Raw genomic sequence first — 23,799 nt, forward strand, 5'->3', positions numbered from 1 at the left:
GTCAGTTTAGCAGCTGACACACACCTGGAAGTCATGGTGTGAAAACAAAATGTATGGCAATGTACAAAGCTGTGGTAATACACTGCTTGGATATCTCACTGCAGAAAAAACACTGTATAAAACAGTTTATGAAAGAACAACACAGGGTTCTTCTCTTGTGTTTGATAGTCTGTGGGATATGATCCTCCTACAGTACAGGTGACGTAACTTTACACTGGTCTGTGCAAGTGACTTCAATCACTGGTCACCTGCTTCAATGGATTAATACCTCTGTATTGAATAGGATCCCCACATATGCTTGCCAGCATGCAGACGGTATTTGTTTTTGATATATAGAAAGAGAAGGCCGCAAAAATATTTTATTAATTTCTCTACCAGGTGATGTTAGCGGAGTTTTATAATTTGTAGTTTTTCTCTGTTGGATGGTACGAAATAACGAGGGTAGAGAGAATGTCTGGGTGACTCATATGAATGCACCCTGCGGAATGCAGATCTCCATCGGACTACAGTACCTGTATGTAGTTTGGAGAGGCACTGCAATGCAGTAGCAAATCCTCACCCTTCTTCCAGTTCCCATAGGATGTGGAGTCTTCTTAATTTTTCCAAAAAGGAACACCACTGTAACTGCTAGTACTGTCTCTTGTGCTACCTAGTGTTACAGGATGAAGCTTCATCTGGTGCTGGCCTTACACATTGTACATGGTTCGCGAAGCTATGACAAAATGTTCTCATTTCCACCGAGTGTTCAAAACGCGGTCCTGTCACATTGACTCAGCTAACGCTGTTTCTCCATAGGATGCAGAAGGTCTTAGATATAGCACTCTCCTACTTCCGCTGAGTTCCACCCTAAATTGGACCAATCATATGGACAAAGCTGAAGGGAGGGCATGGCAGATACTGACGAAGAGATGTAAGTTGTAGAGGGACTGTCTAAAAAAGCACGCTGGACTTTTGCTGTATGGGTTCCTTAGCAGATAGGCTCGAAAAAGGTGACTCATTTCGAAATACGAGAGTGGCACAAATATGATTCATCAGTGGCAGTAATCATTAAAAGACGTCTCAAGGGCCGGCCGAAGTGGCCGTGCGGTTAAAGGCGCTGCAGTCTGGAACCGCAGGACCGCTCCGGTCGCAGGTTCGAATCCTCCCTAGGGCATGGATGTTTGTGATGTGCTTAGGTTTAACTAGTTCTAAGTTCTAGGGGACTAATGACCTCAGAAGTTGAGTCCCATAGTGCTCAGAGCCATTTGAACCATTTTTTGAACGTCTCAAGGAGGTGTAAATATAAGCTTAATACTACTTTCCTTAGCTGAATCACTTTCTAAGTTTGGTGAGAAAGGTGATTTTATTACGAGTTTACAAAGCTGGCGAAGTGCAGCTGCAGTTTCGGCCTGTTAAAACACACCTCAGCGATCACCATCTATATTCAATGTCGCGGTACTTGTGAGGAAGACCACTCCACTCACAAGCAATAACATACCTCGACTTATAAAGCATGTATAGTTTTTCACACTGATATCGCCAGCGACTCTTGTGTATGCCTGTAGAACCAAAATCGCTTTTACGGCGGTAGAATCCTTCTGCAGTCAGCTAAAAATGTTGGCACTCAGTAGTGTGTTTTTGAAAGAACATCGTCTTTCCTCCAGGGATTCCCATTTCAGCTACCCATTTCAGTGTAACCCGACTGCTGAGAAAGAAGTTACTCACCATGCAAAGTGACTTACATGTTTCGGGAGGACGACGGTTCAATCCCGCGTCCGGCCATCCTGATTTAGGTTTTCCATGATTTCCCTAAATCGCCCCAGGCAAATGCCGGGATGGTTCCTTTCAAAGGGCACGGCCGACTTCCTTCCCCGTCCTTCCCTAATCCGATGAGACCGATGACCTAGCTGTCTGGTCTCCTTCCCCAACAACCCAACTTACATGATTAATTAATTAGCCTATCAATTTGATGTCATTGATGTGCCACCTGGTGGGTGGAAGCGATGGCTGGGGTCCCACGGATATGATTCGGGAGTTACAGCGGTAATCAGGCGTTTTTTCGTTGCGGCGATAGCTTTCAACTAAATTTCTATTTCCCACCTACACACAAAGAGACGACCATCGTGATAAAATCAGATGTATTACCAAGATTATAAAGTGATACATGGTATAAACCTGACATTTACAATTTCTCAGTGTTGTTACCTCAAGAGACTTTGGATGTGGCTCGAGGCATTTGGTAACTTTATGGGAGTGCGAAAGTGAGGAGGCGTTCTGTGACAGATGTAGATTTTTAGCACTCCATCATGAGCTAAAAATAACTTTAATATTCTGGTCCTGTTATGCAGGACATAACAGATATTAAACTGATTAGGACAGATTTTCTTACCTAATGAGAGAATAATTCGAGGAAATATAGCCTACCCAATAGTGTTATACAGGATTTTCACAAGTAACGATACTTTTAGCGATGTGAAAATACGTGTATGATCAGATTTCTTCTGTCTTCGAAAATAAATCGTATAAACAGGAGGATTCTACATTACATGTGAGAAACTCTAGTTGTATGGTCAGCAACATCGCTTCCTCCGATTGAGCAAAGCGAATTTTTTAAACTGGGGGGAGGGGGGAGGGGGGGATGTCTACATTTGGGTGGAATTGGTTAGAACTACTATATACATCCAAGTCACTACTATTTTACTCACAGCATGACGCAGCAGGAGTTGTCACGAGAAGTTGGCGACCAGAAGTTGCGGATTAGCTCAGCCTGTGACAGGTGGTTATGTACAAAGAACGCGCGAATCTGTCTGCTCTTGTCTGTGGCAATAGGGGCTTGCAAAGTGACCAGTGTGCTCCTTGAGCGGTGACAGAAGCGGATTTTGGTGTTGCGTGAGAATATTCAGAATTACTGATGTTTGCACTAGACGATTTTTCCACCCATGTAAGTTAATCGGTTGGCTGCTCTCCCCGACCACTGAGCATTCGGTATGGTGGGCGTGTGGATGCCAGGGGATGGGCGTACAGCAGGTCTCTTCTCACCAGCATTTGCGATAGCGCTGTACTCCACTATATCCAGTCACCTCCACGTTTGGAGAGCGTTTGCTCTGTTTTCTGTATGTCTGTGTATATGCATACCTTGCGGACGGCTCCCAGGACCCAGGCCCCTCTGCTGGTGGACCAAACTTCGAACATAGAATACGTGTCCGGACATAACGCATGGCTGGTCCACCCGTAAACCCTATTGCAGATGTGCCGTGTGGTGGATCCAACTCCAAAAATCAGTCCGGATATATTGTCTGTGGCAGATCCACACTCAAACACTAACTCGGATGTGGTATATTGAAGATCTGCATCCCAACACCGCTTCGTACATTGTGCGTGGCGGATCCACCTTCAAACCCTATCCCATGTGTGGAATATTGTGGATCCGCATCTCAACATCATTCCAGATGTAACGTGCGGCGGATCCACATTCGAACGCTAACTCGGGTCTACTGCGGGTCCTGGGAGCCTTCCGCAAAGCATTCATAAACACAGACATACAGAAAACAGGACAAACGCTCTCCAAATGTGCAGGTGACTGGATACAGTAGAGTACAGTGCTATATTACAACTCCCGATCAGTGCATTTGGGCTGGGTGTTGGCAGCTGTGCTACATTTACAAGCAATTTTAGAACACAGAACGAGAGGTTATGTCATGATCGCTTGGACACTCTGACATAAAATCGATAGAATAGCGAAAAATGACGAGGGAATAGGTATAAATTGACTGAATATACATCGAAATGCGGGGAAATTGAGGGAGTACTTGCATATCTTCTGGTTCACGCCAAACAATTTGTACATGGGAACAAGTATGTGGTAGCAATAGGGATCCGAGAAAACGTCGACATCGAAACGATGGGAATCAGGGAGGCTGTAAATTTTTCTCCTTCTAGGCAGCATTATACTGTATGTCTATTGAGGTACTAGTGATACTCGTGAGTTGACTACTGTATTTGATGCTTTTCAAGAAGGCCGAGAACCATCCGCCTCTAAACTTACTTGCATCTGCATTAAAGGATAACAGAGAGCAGAGGGGGGGGGGGGGGGTGATCGATTGAGATGGAGCTGTAACAAGGTACGATTTAATGTTTGACTGATGATGCGTTCTACAGAAAGAGAAGTTGCTGGAGGTCAGTTTTTCCACTGTTGCGTCAGAATGCATCAGTCGCGTGTCATAGCCTACGTTCTACTCGTATACAGTCACGTGTTCTGTACGTGGTTTAAAGCACTGTCTACTTGCGATAGTTACCAGTAAACCCGTCCGTCATCAGAGAACTTACATCTCATGTGTGATGAAACGTGGCACATTCCTCTAAACGAACTTTGATTTATGTGATATACTGCACCCCCCCTGTCGCATCTTGGATGTAAAATCGAGACTTCAGCATCATAACTAAGTTAGCGATAGGTGCTTGTGAGGTACTGTAATCCCAGTGTACACATTTGCCCGAAAGATGTGCTGTTTACAGAGTTAGTGACGGAATGACTTGTAATTTTGACATGTCGGATGCTGCTGCTATGCGTTTACCTGTTCCCTTGTAGGAGGTATCCTCTGGTACTAAAGATCATTTTATATAGGCCTGATGCAGGTATAGTATAATTTCCGAACCGTGATCGGATGTGAACAGTGGGCGTTATACATCTCTGGAAAGCTGTATTGTACTCGTATCACAAAGAGCCAATGTTTTAAGGAAGTAGTTTTTTCGTTTTACGGTTCGATAACATAGTTTATCGTAGAGAAACCGGGAAGAAGGATGTATGTCACGCGCTTGAAATATATTTCTTACAATGGAATATTAACAGCGCTACATTCCATACGACTGATAGGTTGGAAACACAGGCGATCTAACATTATAGCCCATTTTAAGTGCAGAACGTTGTAGCCTTAGGGGTGAGTGTGTTTATGTTCTCTCTTACCGATACCTTCCAGGTACCGATCCTAGGCTCTATAACAATACTTTAGAGTTGATAGCTTGGTTGATTTAGGTAAAAATGCGTCGAACACCAGTCGTATGCTATTACATCACGACACTTTGAAATCTGTTACTATACATCGATAAGGAGAGTTAAGCTCCTCGACATGGGCACATCTCGAGAAATCTCATGCACTTGGATGACTTAGGACTCGCAAAGCTCACGGGACATGGAGTGTAGCGGTCTTCGTCAGGACGGTTGCAGATTAATTCGGTAATGGTGCTGCATGGCGGGTTAGTCAATGACAGTGTGAGGATGGTCTTTCATTCTCTAATTTTACCCAAAGACAACGAGAATGCTCTGTGACTCCTATACGCAAAGAGATAGATCGTAAATTAATCACTATGCTCGATGTGTTAGAAATATGTGGAGCGCTGTCTGGTATACTTTGATGATTTATGTGTTCGAGAATTAACACTGAATGGACGTACTGCACAGTCATCTATCCACATTCGCAATTATACTCGTAAAGTGGAGAGGGGCTGGTTTAGCTATGATAATGAAATTGGGGAAACTTGCTATAACATGACTGGCCAGCGTTGACGTTATTGTAAATTTCTTCGCACTATGAAACGTGATGTTTATTATTAGAGTACATCGATGGCGTCTTTTCCATCCCATCCGTGCACTGGTTACCACGTAATGGTTGACTGATATCGCTTGTTTGAGTTGGGGAACAAGTTTTGGTGGATGGGTAGCAACTTCTGGGGGGTTGCTAGCAGCGAAACAATGATCGGGTAACACTCGCAAAGTGCAGTAGGGGTGGTTTAGCTATGATACTGAAATTGGAGAAACATGCTGTCACATCATTGGCCGGTGTTGGAGTTACTGTAAAATTGCTAAAATTGTTCGAACTATCAACTGTGATGCTTATTATTACAGTACATCGGCATTGTACACTCCTGGAAATTGAAATAAGAACACCGTGAATTCATTGTCCCAGGAAGGGGAAACTTTATTGACACACTCCTGGGATCAGATACATCACATGATCACACTGACAGAACCACAGGCACATAGACACAGGCAACAGAGCATGCACAATGTCGGCACTAGTACAGTGTATATCCACCTTTCGCAGCAATGCAGGCTGCTATTCTCCCATGGAGACGATCGTAGAGATGCTGGATGTAGTCCTGTGGAACGGCTTGCCATGCCATTTCCACCTGGCGCCTCAGTTGGACCAGCGTTCGTGCTGGACGTGCAGACCGCGTGAGACGACGCTTCATCCAGTCCCAAACATGCTCAATGGGGGACAGATCCGGAGATCTTGCTGGCCAGGGTAGTTGACTTACACCTTCTAGAGCACGTTGGGTGGCACGGGATACATGCGGACGTGCATTGTCCTGTTGGAACAGCAAGTTCCCTTGCCGGTCTAGGAATGGTAGAACGATGGGTTCGATGACGGTTTGGATGTACCGTGCACTATTCAGTGTCCCCTCCACGATCACCAGTGGTGTATGGCCAGTGTAGGAGATCGCTCCCCACACCATGATGCCGGGTGTTGGCCCTGTGTGCCTCGGTCGTATGCAGTCCTGATTGTGGCGCTCACCTACACGGCGCCAAACACGCATACGACCATCATTGGCACCAAGGCAGAAGCGACTCTCATCGCTGAAGACGACACGTCTCCATTCGTCCCTCCATTCACGCCTGTCGCGACACCACTGGAGGCGGGCTGCACGATGTTGGGGCGTGAGCGGAAGACGGCCTAACGGTGTGCGGGACCGTAGCCCAGCTTCATGGAGACGGTTGCGAATGGTCCTCGCCGATACCCCAGGAGCAACAGTGTCCCTAATTTGCTGGGAAGTGGCGATGCGGTACCCTACGTTAGGATCCTACGGTCTTGGCGTGCATCCGTGCGTCGCTGCGGTCCGGTCCCAGGTCGACGGGCACGTGCACCTTCCGCCGACCACTGGCGACAACATCGATGTACTGTGGAGACCTCACGCCCCACGTGTTGAGCAATTCGGCGGTACGTCCACCCGGCCTCCCGCATGCCCACTATACGCCCTCGCTCAAAGTCCGTCAACTGCACATACGGTTCACGTCCACGCTGTCGCGGCATGCTACCAGTGTTAAAGACTGCGATGGAGCTCCGTATGCCACGGCAAACTGGCTGACACTGACGGCGGCGGTGCACAAATGCTGCGCAGCTAGCGCCATTCGACGGCCAACACCGCGGTTCCTGGTGTGTCCGCTGTGCCGTGCGTGTGATCATTGCTTGTACAGCCCTCTCCCAGTGTCCGGAGCAAGTATGGTGGGTCTGACACACCGGTGTCAATGTGTTCTTTTTTCCATTTCCAGGAGTGTATTTCCCATTCAATCCGTGCATTGGCGCGCTGTTGGTTGCCACATAGTGACTGACTGACAGCGCTTGTTGGAGTTGGGGAATGAGTTTTGTGGATGGGTGACTCCGTCTGAGGGCTGCTAGCAGCGAAACAGTGCTCACATACATGAGTGCAATATAAGGAATGAGTCGAAACGTAGAGTTATCAACTATTCCGTCAGTGTGAGAGACGAGTCTAGATGTAGAGCTCGTGAATCCCCTTCGGACTGCAGTTTGGAAACCTACGCTAATGCCGTAAAACTCTTCCGGTTTCCTTATGTTGTAACGGTCTTTCACTTAAAATCAGCCGATGTGTGGCGTGTTATGGGTTGGGTTGGTTGTCTGGGGGAAGAGACCAAACAGCGAGGCCATCGCTCCCATCGGATTAGGGAAGGATGGGGAACGAAGGCGGCCGTGCTGTTTCAAAGGAACCAATCCAGCATTTGCCTGGAGCGATTTAGGGAAATCACGGAAATCCTAAATAAGGATGGTCGGACGCGGGATTGAACCGTCGTCCTCCCAAATGCGAGTCCAGTGTGCTACCACTGCGCCACCTCGATCGGTGGTGTGTTATGGTATCCGCCGTAAGAACATGATTTACACACTGCAACATCTAGTTTCTTGCCAAAGGCCGTGGATCAGAACTTCTTATTGCCAGTTTAGAACCTGGCACAGGAGTCGAAGACGTGGCACAAAAACGAAATGTTTGGTCTTGTACAAAGCGTGTTAGAGAACATTGTTCAAACAACTAAACAGGACCAGAGGGAGCGTCTTTTTCGACTTAGTATAGTCTGTGGGATACGATCATTCGCCTAGAGCATAAGTGATCAAAGTTTAAAGTGGCCTCTGCGGTGCCTGTATATTTAATAGTATCGTGCCGCACAGACAGCAGTATCAGCGGCAGTTTGAGGCGCAAATTCGGTGAGCGACGAGGTATACCGTTAGGAATGCTTGGAGGACTGTACGCTGCGCTATTCTGGGTAAACATTGCGAAATCTCCCTCTCCGTACTGGAGCCGCACCTCAGCTTTGCGTCATCGCGCGAGCAATGGTGCCTAGGTGAGCTCTATATTGGATGCAGTTAGTGGAACTTCTATAGTTCTTAATTTTTCTCTGTTTCTGGCTAGAGAATAACGATGGTAGCATGTTGGGGTGGTTGGTTGGTTGTTTTGGGGAAGGAGACCAGACAGCGAGGTCATCGGTCTCATCGGATTAGGGAAGGACGGGGAAGGAAGTCGGCCGTGCCCTTTGAAAGGAACCATCCCGGCATTTGCCTGGAGCGATTTAGGGAAATCACGGAAAACCTAAATCAGGATGGCCGGACGCGGGATTGAACCGTCGTCCTCCCGAATGCGAGTTCAGTGTCTAACCAGTGCGCCACCTCGCTCGGTCATGTTGGGGTGATAGATTTGAATGGACGCGGATCTGTAGTACTTGTATGTAGTTTGGGGATGCACCACAATGCGCGCATTTCCGTCGAATGGTCAAAATATGCTTCTGTCGCTCCGTTTCTACACGGGTTGCAGAAGGTGGCGGGTATGGTTTTCTCCGACTTCTGCTCAGTTCCGACTTAAAATGGAACGATCACACGCGCAAATCTGTAGAAATGGGCGCAGCTGCAAGATGCATAGGGACTGGCTAAAACCAGGTTGTAATTTTACTGTAGCAGACAGGTTCGAGGAAGGTGACTCGTTGCGAGATATGAGAGTGCCAAAAATATGATTCATTTGTGGGTGTGATCCGATGCATGTATGTGCTTCAATGGAAAGACCTGATTCGAAATCGTGGACATCTTTCTAGCGGATAACGTAACACTAGAGATCTGAGAAGCTAGTGCACATTTTCTTACGATCTCAATCAGCACATCATCTACTACTTCTGTTTGTGTTCCTTCTCAATCAGTCATCGCCTATAGCTCAGTGGATATATCTCAGAGGTTGCATCGTGGGCAATGTGTTGGTCTGATAATATACATTTATACGATCACCATCATGGTACTCGCCCAGAAAAAAAACCGCCTATTCAGAGGTAAGGTCGTACCTCGATTCGTAAAGCGGGTTTAGCTTTTAGCATGGATACTTGTGTGAGCCTGTAGAAGCAAGATAGCTTGTGACAGTAACATGCAGAGTAGTTGTTGCGATCGTTTTTTTTTGTTTTTTTTTAGACATCTGGAAGATTACGTCTCTCTTTCTCTTGCAAGAAAAACCTAACAGACATGCCCACAAATCGGTGATTTTCGGACAGTATTATTTTGCATCATGTGGAATCATTTATTGGTCAAGTATTATACTTAGTAGTAGTGGGGTGTCTGTGATATGTTCGCATTTGAGCATTAGGCTGATAACTTATATGTTTGTGTTCCGACATGTGTAAGGGAAATGACTATGTCCACTCGTAAGGGAGGTACAGATATTTCCATTTCCAAGGCCACAGCCTTCAGCAGCGTCTATTTCCGAAACTTCCATCATTGTCGAATGCCGTTCAGCTGAGACCACGATCGTAACATTTAGTTGTATATATATAATGATAAAACATTTGTGTGACCGCTTTTCTAGAATGATTCCGTGTAAGCATGGCCTGTGGCGGTAATGATTCACGTTTCCTGTTAACGGCAGCAGCCGTCCGAATGCAGAGGCCAGTTGGAGTGTAGAAATGTACCTGAGTTAACTTTGCCATTATCTAGACGACCGAATAGCAAACTAATACTTAGTATGTGTTGGGCGGCTTTCGTAATCAAGTGGAAATTTGAGAAGATTGTGTATGGAGGTGCGTTTACGCTGGACAGTTATTCCCTCCCATGTACTTTGTTCGGTTGACTGCTTGTGCACACTTCGCGCCTTTATTTAGTTGAGAGAAGGTCGATTGTGGTGTGTGCATCTAGCATGTGGAAGACACTTTTGCCTGTTTTCTAGACATGGGAAAGACCTTAGTTGGCTTGTAAATTATAGGGATGATTTGGAATCTGTTACATCACCGACGTCGGTATTCGAGAGTGGAGATATCAGTTTCCTCTATTTGCCTCTAGTTACTCAGAGGTTTACAGCACACTGCACCTCGCTGATGTTTGGGGTTTGTAGAGAAATAATTTCCAGTCTGTATCTTGGGAATTATGCTGCGGTAGCGGTCGGTAAGGTGCTGCCTAGTGCTTGATATCGAGAAGTACCACGAAAATGGTACAATAATATGGCGAAAATACGTGTGTTCTTGTAATCCCTGAGTCTGGAGATTTGCATAGAAAAGCACGCAAGCAAGGAAGCAGGTTCGGAGCAGAAACAGTAATGCATTTGTGCCGAGGGGAAACGATCCCGAATTTGTTCTGAGAGCGACTTCGGTCCACTGAGGGTGCTCTGAAGTAAAAGGGATGATTTTGTATGGTGGAGGATATGAATTGTATGTTTACTAGATCAACACAGTACATGGTGATATATTACGGGGGTGGTGATCGTTTCATACTCTAATATTCAAGCTCCTGTCCTTGGTGTGAGAGCAGTGTAACCTAGTAAGAGTCTTTCCGTATTTGACGATATGTATGGCACTTTGTGAGGTTTAGTTGTCAGTGCAATATGGTGATCAGTGTAAAATTGTTTATTGCCCCTGAATGTCACATCTGTAGAAAGAAAGGAAAGGCTGACGGTGCTTCCATGGGGCTGAGGAGCATCATGACATATAGCCTGTGTGAGTGTAGGCATACCATAATTTTTTCGGGTGCTGCACTGATATAAAAGATAACTGTGCTGTTTCGTGTAAAATGTGTATATATTGTATTGTACTGTGGCTTATGTAGTGGCATGAATAGAGAAGATGAGTGTGTGTCCTATCATGAGGGATGTATAGGCCTAGCACATAGATAACCGCAAGGGTATGAGAGAGATTTTTTAAGTGGAAAATTGTGCGCACTATGGATATGAATATTCGTTTCCTAACCACAACCATTAAGAACAGAAACTACGTGTACATCGATCGGTGTCAGACTGTTGCGGCAATCGTAATAATATTTAGTTGTAGTTAGACTGGTAAATATGTTCCTGGCTCCTGATATTCTTCTGAGTCTAGTATGTATGTATTTGATGGCCAGTATACAAATTTTATAGGTTTAACTGTGAGTGCAATTTAGCGATCTGTGGAATATAATTTTAGCACTGAATGTCTCCTCTGAAGGTGAATGGTGCTTCGCGTGGACCCGTACCACAGTTATAGCGTGATCATGCCAGCAACATTAAAAGACACATGAGCGCGTGGTCCGGACCCAGCATGAGCGTGCTCTGAAAAAGGTAGGTCTTCGTTCTCACCAGTCACGGCAGCAACTGTGCCCATGTGAATGCAGATTTTGAGAGAAATTTCTGAGTATGAATGGGATGTCGCTGTCTCATGATTGCGGGCAGCTGTGTGTGACTTGGCAGCTGACGGCTGCCTCACTTTGCTGGTAGCAAGCATGTTTCCAGAGTCTTTTAGTGGTTCATACGTCTGTGGTTCGTATGTCTCTGACGTGACCCCCAGTATGTCAGAGTGTGTGTTTTGTATCAGTGTAATAAATATACTCAGCCCCAAATGAGTTGTTCCAAAATAAATAAAGTACACTCCTCCCTCTCACCACCAGCCCAGTGCAGGCTGACTCCTTCTCCCACGAATCCCTAGGAGGAGGTGGCGGTCAGGTGAGGTTAGTGGAGGTAGTCCAAGTGTCCTTTCTTTCACGCTGTTTTCTTAGGATAGCAGAGGTAGCCCAATTGACCTACTTCCCGCCAAAATTCAAACTTGGCGCCAGTTCCTAGGATGAAGTGGCGGTCGGATGACTTAGGTTACTGGAGGTAGCCCAAGAGTCATTTATTTCACACCATTTTCTTAGCTTAGTAGAGATACGAAAATTGCCCTTTCTTTACCACCAAAATTCAAACTTGGCGCCAGTTCCTAGGAAGAGGTGGCGGTCGGATGACTTAGGTTAGTGGGGGTAGTCCAAGTGACATATTTTCCCTCGATTTTCTTAGGTCAGTAGAGATAACCATGGTGTGATGGATTATCCTTTTGGAATTTGAACTTCCCGCTGTTTTTCTGAGGGAGGGGGGAGGGGTTAGGTTAGTGGAGGTAGCCCAATTGACCTATCTTCCCAGCAAAATTCAAACTTCCTGCCAGGGGGGTGTGGCACTTGCATCATCAACTGATGTCACAGGCGCCATCTTGTATGACGTCATGTGTTGTGCACATTAGTACACATTAGTGCACGTTAGTACACGATAGTACATGTTAGTACACGTTAGTGCACGTTAGTACATGTTAGCCCGCCAATATGGGTTGGTAAGAGGACGTAGCTGTCAGTTGACGATTGTGGTGGAGACTTTAACTATTTCCTTCCAAGTCCAGGTGCGCGTGGCACTCGCAAAAATCTGACAAAATTTGAATTTCCCACCTGGGATGGGGGCATGGCACTTTTGAAATTCTTGCTGCCGCCATCTTGGATTTGGGGTGGGAACTTTATCAGTGTGTCTGTGATGTCACAGGCCTAACGGTACTTACGTCATCACCTGATGTCATAGGCGCCATGTTGGACGACAACACCCTCTGGTGGTGGCACTGTGTACTAGGTCAGTTTGAGTCTGCACCTCATGTTGAACACATTGTTTGCTGCCATCTTGGATAATGATACATGCATCATCACCTGACGTCATGGCCACCATCTTGGATGACAGTGCCCTCTGGTGTTGGCACTGTGTACTAAGTCAGTTGGAGTCCGGACCTCATGGTGAACACACCGGATGGCTCTACTGCATGAAATTGTTTAAATAAAGACTTACGTCCAGCACTGGTCGAGTCTTATGCCCACTAATCCACAGGAGGAGGTGGCGGTCGGGTGACTTAGGTTAGTGGAGGTCGGCTTTCTTTCCCACCATTTTCTTAGGTTAGTAGAGATACCCCAATTGGCCTATCTTTTCCACTAAAATTCGAACTTTGCACTAGTTCCTAGGAAGAGGTGGCGGTGGGATGACATAGGTTAGTGGAGTTAGCCCAAGTGACCTATCTTCCTGCGATTTTTCTTAGGTTAGTAGAGATGTGATGCATTATCCTGTTGTAATTTGAACTTCCCACCATTTTCTGAGGGAGGGGAGGGGAGGAGGGTTAGGTTAGTGGAGGTAGCCCAATTGACCTTCTTCCCGCCAAAATCCGCCAGCTCAGATGATGTCATGCGCTGTTGCCGAGTCTAGACGAGGCAATCTCGGGAGACGTCATCAACGTCATCTTGGATACAACTGGCAACGATGGAAAGTGGGATAGAATCCGCTTTGCCCAATACTGACGTGAGCTCTACCCAAGTGGGATAGATGTAGCCCTTTTAGGAATTCTATAGTGCTCTACAAACTCAATCGCGATATCAAATTCTTCATTGGTCAGTTTATTGTTACTGACAGTGGTATTGCAAGCACAAACACCAATCCAAACCCTCTGCAGAATGTTTAAGGACAGAATATGCAACTGAGCTGAAATATGAAAGTTTCAGTCACCTCCAACGTAATGGACTTGCTACCAAATGACCTAATTGTGACAGTATCCACCGATAGGAGGCAAGGGAAAAATTCCAATGGGTTTGGAAACTGGGTGGTTGCATGATCCAATCCCAGTATCCACCAATAGGAAGCTGGGAAATACGGAGGACGTGACCACTTGAGAGAGAGAGAGCATGTGTTTGACAGGAATTTCTCAAGTAAGAATATCAAAGGGTTGCTGCCACCTGACACTTTTGTTCGGCGACTAGGGTGACATTCGGTCTGCGAGCCACAGGGATCAATCAGGCGTGTGCGGCCTGCACGTTCAGGAATAGGTGAATCAGTTGGCCCAGTGAAGCGGATGGGGGGTCGGGTGCGCAACGCCCTGCGGTCGGTGCGAAAGATTTTTAACAGTGTCATTCCGTGGGGTGAGTTATGTTGATAGTGTTTCCTGTGTGATCGGGATAAAAAAGTGCCTCAATTGTCTAAATATTCCATAGTGCCTTGTCAATCTCGAAATGTTTAAATAAACAATATTCCATATGCCGAGGTCAATTTCCAGACAAATTCTTTAAATAAATACGTAAACTATATTCCAAATGCTGTGTTGTATCCCATAAACTGTTTAAATAAAAAATATTCCTTACATTGCCTTGTCTACCAGAAATTGTTTAAACAGTGTTCCATACACTGCAATCGTTTACCCGCCAAATGACTAACCGAGTGAGCCTTTTTCCCGCCAGATTCCAGGTGTGGGAGTCGAGGACGAGGGCTGGGGGATTTCCCAGAGGGGTAGGGGTTAATTAATTGGCTGGTTTAATTAATTAATTAATTTTATATGAAAAGTGTGCTTGTATCGGCGAGGGGAGTTCCCAGAGGGCTGGAGAAGGAGGAGAGGGAGGGGAAGGTGTGGGAGGTTTCTTGGAAGGATCGGTTATCCCCAGGGGGTCAGAACACACTTAGCAGAACAATAGGTTAAGGACCTGTCAATCAGAAGAGAATCATATGTTTGTCCCTGAATGATGCTTGTTCCTGCAGTAGACAACCCTCACTAACAGAGTGGAGTGATACCAATATTGTCCTACCACAATTATTGTTTGTATTATATTATGCAGGAGAGCTTTATTGAAATGTTGTATGTAGAAGTTTAGTAATCTTTGTATACCTATAGCTATTCTAGTAATTCAAAAACTCTTAATATATGCCTTACGATGAATAAATAAAATAAATTCGTGGCGTTGGAGTTCGAATGGCCACAACTTTACTAAGCTGGTCCTGTTTGCTTGAAATCCTTCAGACCATGATATACCTGTCTGGATATTAAGTAAGGATGCTTTCCTGGAAATCAAACACAGTATCAAACCGAGCAAGCGCGCGGGGTAGCCGAGCGGTCTCAGGCGCCTTGGCACGATCCGCGCGGCTCTCCCCGCCGGATGTTGGAGTCCTCCCTCGGGCACGGGTGTGTGCGTCGTCCTTAGCATAAGTTAGATTAAGTAGTGCATCAGGTGAGGGACCGATGACCTCAGCAGTTTGGTCCCATAAGACCTTACCACAAATTTCCAAACCGAGCAAGCTGAGTTTCATATCATCGGTGTTCGTGGAATCCATGATGAACGAATGACACACAGAAACATTCTGTTTCGAAAGATGTCATCACGTGCAAGTTAATATATGTTCTATGATTTTACAACAAATTGTGTGCCTGTGTCGTTGCAACTTTCTTAAAGATTTACACGACTTGTGCCTTTTTCCACCGACCTATGATAAAAAATGGCTCTGAGTACTATGGGACCATTTCTAGAAGAGGGCCGAGTTGTTTCACACATGAAAGATAAATTGTGCCGGGTACTCCACCAGGTGTAAGAGTCTTCGCCTGTCCAGCATCTTCACCTATTTCTCACTTGAAACTTCCCGACAATTTAGAAATAACGCTAACTCCGCTGCAGAGTGCCATTATCACTTATTTCTGTATGCGATATTGCAGTGCCTGTGTTATTCCGATTTATGACGCAAAGTTCCTTTGGACACGCATGCATGTCGAAAGGAACAGGCACTGGGGTGACTAAAGCCGTTATGAAATGCATTACATGTGTTCGCAATTGCAAATATGGACAATCATATCAGCTGCTGAATGGAATGACGACAGTGAAAATTTGTGCCAGACTGCAAATCTAATCCGGATTTCGCGCTTATCGCGAGCGGTCGCGTTGCCATATATATATAATATTCCCAGGACCCTTGGTACGACAACCAAACGCTCTACTAACTTGTAAGGTATGGGGGGGGGGGGGGGGGGGGGGGTGTTTGCTTATTCTAGAATTGACAACAATTGTGTGAGGTGAAATGACAAGTTTAAAGTCGCAATATTTCTCACCACATTACAGCTTTTCACACAGTTTTCAATTCGCCAACATAAAAACAGCGCAATGGATAACGCATCTTGCCAACATCAAAAAGTGAAATAAGTTTATACACAACAATGTTAAATATTAACGCTTTGAAAGAACATTAATCTTCAGCACAATATTATGAAAGTTTAAATGGAAGTTTCTTTACATTAATCCTAAGCACAATAATATGAAAGTATAATTGGACGTTTCTTTACAAAATTGCTCCTACACATACGTTATGATGTTGGTCAGTACTACGAAAATAGTCCGATTCTGGTTCAAAGTTCGGTACTATTTAGGATGACAATCAAGTCTATGGTGGATGGTTAGTCAAGTGAAAAATTTGAGCGCAAGATTACCCAAGACCGCTCGAGTTTACAGTGGACGCAAGCTGCTAAACCAACAAAGTTTACGCCTCTGCACGCGGTATTTACCTTAAGCTGCTACGTGCTGCTGTCTGCAAGGCCGCTCTCTGCCACTGAAATTCGTACAAAACTAATCTGGCCTTTCCTGAACTTTCCAGCAGAAACTTTCCCCATGTTTCTCGTTATGCGAGAAAACATGTACTCAGCCCTAGTCTTATTATGTGGCGATATACACGCGCGTGGTTAGAGCAGTGTGTATATTATAGTGCCCTCCCAATTCTCACAAGAACAGTTAACTGGTTTGGCTGGTTCGTTTCTCCACAGTTGGAGCTAAACGTTGCTACAGCTACTTTTAGCTGGAGTGCAGCCGCTGTGAACGCAGTGACCACACCGATTTCTTCTCTGCGTCGTACGGAGCGTTAAGCGCTCCATTCTGCACTTGACGCCAGTTCAGAAAAGAGTCCCACCTTCCAAAATTTCTCTCTTGTCCTCTCGTGGCAGAACTGCCTCCCTCCATTTGGGTTCCTTTTTCACGTCGCGCCTTTTTTCGACGAATAGGAGCGTTCCTCTTATTTTGTAGAAACACCCTGTACCAATCGCAACGTCCCTTCTATCAAATTGCATCGAAACTTCAGTAGTTTTCTCCTTCCTAGTGAGTTTCCGCCAATCGGATGTTCTGTGCCCGTTTTAGACGCCTAAAGTACATTGACTTTTCCATGTGTCGCACTCACTGGACGAAAATGCGTCACTTGCTTTTGTTCGTATCCCGTTAGAATTTCGAAACGCAGTTTTCTAAAGCTTCTTCTCTGCTCTTGTACCGATGCCCTCGCTACAGGTGGCGCTCCAGTTCGAATCACCTGGCCAGGGGTCGCTGTCCTTCTTTCTGCCACCCCTTTAAGTGGTTGTCGGCGTAACTCCCGCAGCGCGGTTTCGCTACGACGTTGTGGAGCTGGTTTTTCAAAATTAAAAGGGACTCGACTCGCGTTCCCTGTTCTACCTTCCGCTCAAAGACATGCATTGTATAGGAATGGTGTGTTAATTACTGTCGATTGACACTCATCCCTTTTTGCATTACATATTGATAAGCAAATGTTTTCATAACTGTCGATTTACGTTACGTATCATCTTCACCTTCTCATTACGATTTGTAAAGGTCTCATGTAAGGTGCGAATCTGACCATTTCTTCTGCCACCTTACAAACTCACCCACTATATTTTTTATTGACAGGGACGAACGGACACAGTCAGCTTCAGGCCGAGTGGAGACAAGGTGGGCAGGGATCGAAACCCGAGGCCTGGGCACGATACCGCTGCCCCCCCCCCCCCCCCCCGGGCCTGACACTGTGCTGGTCCATCACATGGACATGATACTAGGGTGGCTTTTTTTTAATCACTTGCCCTTTGGCGCGACTAACGGGCGCACCAGAACTTCCATATGTCGTCAACCGTGCACCTATTATCTGTACTCGTACATCCACTACGTATATTCCCGTTGGGAGGAGAGACATTTTACTTGAAAGTCGCTTGCGCGGTGTCGGCGGATCGGTGCGTCTCTTAGTCCGGTTTACGGTGCAAAGTTCCTTTGGACATCCATACACACTTACAGGTGTGCCGCCTAACAGAAGACCATGAAGAACAGTTGCTTGCGTGTTACAAGGGTGTTCGTGACGATTTTTTGTCGCCTCAGACGATGAAACACGAGTTCATCGCTTCGAACCGGAAACAAACGACAGTCGATGAAGTGGCACCACACCCTCTCCTCAGAAGAAAAAGTTCAAAGCCGCACCCTCTGCCGGTGAAGTCATGGCTATGGTCTTCTGGCACTCTTGAAGGGGTTGTTCTGTTTGATGTCCGCCACCACGAGGTCCATCTCCTCTGGTGAGCAAGACGTCGAGGGCTTCGCCACTACCCTGGAAACAGTTCCTTAACTCCTTACCTACTGCCAACAGCCGTGCCGTACTGAACGAGGGTCTTAAAATTCTTTTTTATAGATGTGTTACTCCTTCACTGAGTCTTTGTCCTGGCTTGTGAGTGAAGGAACTCATTGCAGTGGATCCATAACACAGGTCACGAGCAGGTGCTCCTCACCCGCATCATGGAACACGAAATTTGATTGAAACCATATATTAGGTTGGTGCATACGTTAGTAGCGTTCGTAGCATGACGACATTCCGGTTGAGACGTGTTTACATATCACTGTCATTTCTTATTTGTGGTTCATTGTTGCTATTTGGGTTTACAGATTATCATTTTGTCATTTGAAGATAGTAAATGGAGCTGTGGACGCTAGAAAAGTTAGTTCCAAGTGGAGATATCGAACCATTTCCGGCAAATTCTTCTGTTTGAATTCAGGAGAGGAGTGACAGCAACGGAGGAAGCCAAAATCATTTGCGCCGTGCATGCGGATAATGCAATTGGACAGAGTGCGCTAAGAAAATGGTTTTCTCGTTTTAAAAATGGTTCAAATGTCTCTGAGCACTATGGGACTTAACATCTGAGGTCATCAGTCCCCTAGAACGTAGAACTACTTAAACCTAGCTAACTTAAGGACATCACACACATCCATACCTGAGGCAGGATTCGAGCCTGCGACCGTAGCGGTCGCGCGGTTCCAGTCTGAAGTGCCTAGAACCGCTCGGCCACACCGTCCGGCCGTTTTCTCGTTTGAAGAAGGATCCGTTTGACATTAGTCAGTCTCCACGGTCAGGAAGACTTTCGAGGTTTTGATGAAGATCGTTTAAACACATCAATCCACAACGATTCGTGTCAGTGTAGTAGAGAACTGGCAAATGTGATGAACTGCGATCATTCCACCATCGAGCGACATTTGTATGCAATGAGGAAGGTTCAAAACTCGGATGTACCGCACGCTCTAAGCCAAAATCGCAAAAATCACCTGGTGGCCATATGTGCGTCTCTGCCTGCTCGTAACCAATTGGCTCGTGAACAAAACCGACAATTCCTACCCTGTACCGTTACTGGTGACGAGGAATGGTGCCTTTATGCTAACATAAGAAAAAGAAAGGAATGGCTGAGACGAAACAAAGCAGCAAGTCCTTGTACAAAGACCTGCGCGCAGCCAAGAAAGATAATGTTACGCATATAGTGGAACAGCGACGGTGTGGTGTACTACGAATTGCTTCCCCGAGATGTAAACATTACTGCTGACATTTATTGTCAACAACTGAGACATGTGGCAGACGCAGCCCACGAACAACGATCAGGAAGACTGCCTGAATTGATGCTACTGCACGATAACGGCCATCCGCATTCTGCTAGAATGATTAAAAACCCTATACAGAAGGAAGATTGGGAAGTCATTCCGCACCCACCTAATTCACCTGTCTTTGCACCCTCAGATTTTCACGTTTTCGTGATTGGGAAGTCATTCCGCACCCACCTAATTCACCTGACTTTGCACCCTCAGATTTTCACGTTTTCGCCCTCTATCTAACACCCTTCAAGGAACTTCCTTTACGGATGAAAATGCGCTCAGAACATGGCTGGACGAGTTCTTCGCCTCAAACCACGTGATTTCTGCAGTCGCGGAATCAAAAAGTCACCCCAGCGTTGGCAGACTGTTGTAAATAGTGAAGGAGAATAAAGTCTCTGTTATGTGTATCTGTCGTGTTTATTAAACTTACGGAAAAACGCTACGACCTCATGAGCCAACCCAATAATTACTCACGAAGACAAAACTGTTTCTACCAAACTCGATACACGGACAGTTGACAGTGTTGTAACTTCCTTTGCACGCTTTGTGTTTCATTAGTGCATACAGGAACGAGTAACAGATGCCGTTCGTGGACAGAGAATTCAGATATTAATTTATTCGACATCTGATATCAAATAGTAATAGTAATACATAACTGTGTTTGATGTAGCTGCAGCGTCAGCTTCTAACTGCAGATTTGAATGTTGAAATATGTGCAGATACAAAGGTTTACAGTTCAGTCATTCTTCAATACAATGACTATTCCGTGGGTGACGAGCCCTGATCGCTGCGAAAACCTGTAAATGTCATAAATGGCAAACACACAAAAATTGGCTCAGTGTATCGATATTTGAATTTAAGTGGACCCGCCGCTGAGCTCCGGAGAGGGGGTGCTTGCATATCATTGGCAGCGGTGTATGCGGGCGCGGCGGCGGCTGTAGGAAACGCTGCGGCGCGCATGTTTTAAAGTGCGGCCGACCGGATGGCGGCCGAAACCGCAGACTGTGGGACGCTTAGAACAGGAGATAGGCCACTGAAACCGGAAGCGGAAACAAATGATATTGGGGTATCAGACGCGCTAAGAAAGGAAGAAAATCTAATGGAGTGGAATGTCTTTTACTTTCGAGGTACGGACCAAGAAGGACACTCGGCAGGCCACCACCGATGGGAAAACATTTTTGCTGAAAATATCTTAACCTTATTCCTACGTTTTTTTACGATGGGAAATCCAAATATGATACTTAAAACACTGTATCGGCCACCACTTCTTCACATTTTACAGTTGACTTTATTAATTTTTTTAAAGAATTTAACAGCCTTTATATAGTTAAAATAATTTTAAAAAGAGGTGTAATGAATGTAGATGACGATGGAAGCACTGCTGAAAAATATTTGCTGGTAAAAAAGGTCGATTTTATTTTTTTGTTAACAGATGGTGTATTGTTTGCTGTCGACTTAACCTCACTTTCCCATTTCCTGTACATGTGATCACTACAATGTCTAATCGTGGTTGTAAAAACTCTGCTAACAGTTTTTGTTATATTTGTGGTGGATCTGAGATTAAAAAACAACAAAGAAACATTACAGACTTTGTGAAAAAGGTTTATCTATCATACTTTGCATCTAAACTTGGTGATCAACATAAATCTTGGGCACCACATAAGGTACGTTATGTTTGTGTTGAAGATCTGAGAAAATGGTCCAAAAAGGAGAAAAAAGCCTTTAGATTTGCTGTTCCTATGATATGGAGGGAGCCAAGAAATCATACCAATGATTGCTACGCCCGCATCTCGTGGTCGTGCGGTAGCGTTCTCGCTTCCCACGCCCGGGTTCCCGGGTTCGATTCCCGGCGGGGTCAGGGATTTTCTCTGCCTCGTGATGGCTGGGTGTTGTGTGCTGTCCTTAGATTAGTTAGGTTTAAGTAGTTCTAAGTTCTAGGGGACTGATGACCATAGATGTTAAGTCCCATAGTGCTCAGAGCCATTGCTACTTTTGCAGTGTTGATATTACTGGTCATAATTCGAAAAACAAGAAGGTAATAAGCTACCCTAACCTTCCATCCACCATCCGACCAGTAGGGCATGTTGTAGATTTGCCGGTTCCTGAACCACCAGATGATTTAAATTCTATTTCAATAGAAGTATTTTCTGATGTACAGTCTGATTTAGATGAACCAGATGATGATGAATTCCATTGTAATACATATAGTTCAGAGCCCAAATTGTTTACTAAGACCGAGCTTAACGATTTGGTTAGGGACCTGGGCTTAACGAAAGAAAAAGCTGAATTGCTTGGCTCTAGATCAAAAGAAAAGAACGTATTAGCAGTTGGAATCAGTATATACATGTATAGAAAGAGAGAGCAGCAACTTTCCAAGTTTCTTCAACAAGAAGGTGATTTAGTGTACTGCTCAGACATTCCCAGTCTGATGAATGAGTTTGGTATCGAATACAAAAAGGTAGACAGGAGGCTGTTTATTGATTCATCCAAAACTAGTGATGGAAAAACGCTACCACGGCCGCTGGAACACCAACATGATGGGGCTACTGTTGGTCACTTCACTGAGAAGTTCAGAAAGCGACTCATCGAAAAAAATGCTACACAAGAAGCTTCAAAGAAAAAAGAAAAAGAAAATAAAAACCAATTCCAGCTGACAAGTGAAACTTCTATTAACACATATCATTGTTTTAAGTAGCTTACTGTAAATACAAACCATGCTTATCTTGTAACAAAGTGTTTCCTAATTTCCCCATTTACCGTATAGCATACGATTTTTATACTATATAATAAAAAGTATATTGCTCGAAAACTATAGGGGATACAAAAAAACTAAGGCTACATTTGGATTCTGCTCATAAAAATCTATAAAGATCAGCTATCAAAGTAAAAAAAAGTTTTTCAAAAGAAATTTTTCGTTGGCCTGTGTAATCATTAACAACAAAATTGAAGAGCGAATTGCTACCGAGCGAGGTGCCGCAGTGGTTAGCACACTGGACTCGCATACGGGAGGACGACGGTTCAAACCCGCGTCCGGCCGTCCTGATTTAGGTTTTCCGTGATTTCCCTACATCGCTTCAGGCAAATACTGGGATGATTCCTTTGAAAGGGCTCAGCCGACTTCCTACCCCATCCTTCCCTAATCAATGGGACCGATGACATCGCTATTTGATCCCCAAACCAACCAACCAGCGAACTGCTGATACTGAAGGAATCTCACATAGACTATGTCATCAAAAGTATCCGGACACCTAGCTGAAAATGACTTACAAGTTCGTGGCGCCCTCCATCGGTAATGCTGGAATTCAATATGGTGTTGGTCCACCCCTAGCCTTGATGACAGCTTCCACTCTCAAATGCGTACGTTCAACCAGGTGCGGCACGGTTTCTTGGGGAATAGCAGCCCATTCTTCACGGAGTGCTGCACTGAGGAGAGGAATCAATGACGGTCGGTAAGGCCTGGCACGAAGTCGGCGTTCCAAAACATCCCAAAGGTGTTCTATGGGATTCAGGTCAGGACTCTGTGCAGGCCAGTCCCTTATAGGGATGTTATTGTAGTGTAACCACTCTGCCACAGACCGTGCATTATGAACAGGAGCTCGATCGTGTTGAAAGATGCATTCGCTATCCCCGAATTGCTCTTCAGCAGTGCGAAGCAAGAAGGTGCTTAAAACTTCAATATAGACCTGTGCTGTGATAGTGCCACGCAAAATAACAAGGGGTGCAAGCCCCCTCCCTGAAAAACATGACCACACCATAACACCACCGCCTCCGAATTCTACTGTTGGCACTACACACGCTGGCAGATGACGTTCACCAGACATTCGCCATACCCATTCCCTGACATCGGACCGCCACATTATGTACCGTGATTCGTCACTCCACTACCGGCGTGATGTGTGGCTTATGAGCAGCCGCTCGACCATGAAATCCAATTTTTCTCACCTCCCACCTAACTTTCATAGTACTTGCAGTGGATCCTGATGCAGTTTGGAATTCCTGTGTAATAATATGGATAGACGTCTGCCTATTA

This window comes from Schistocerca americana, chromosome X, assembly GCF_021461395.2.
Source record: "Schistocerca americana isolate TAMUIC-IGC-003095 chromosome X, iqSchAmer2.1, whole genome shotgun sequence".
Classification (NCBI taxonomy): Eukaryota; Metazoa; Arthropoda; class Insecta; order Orthoptera; family Acrididae; genus Schistocerca; species Schistocerca americana.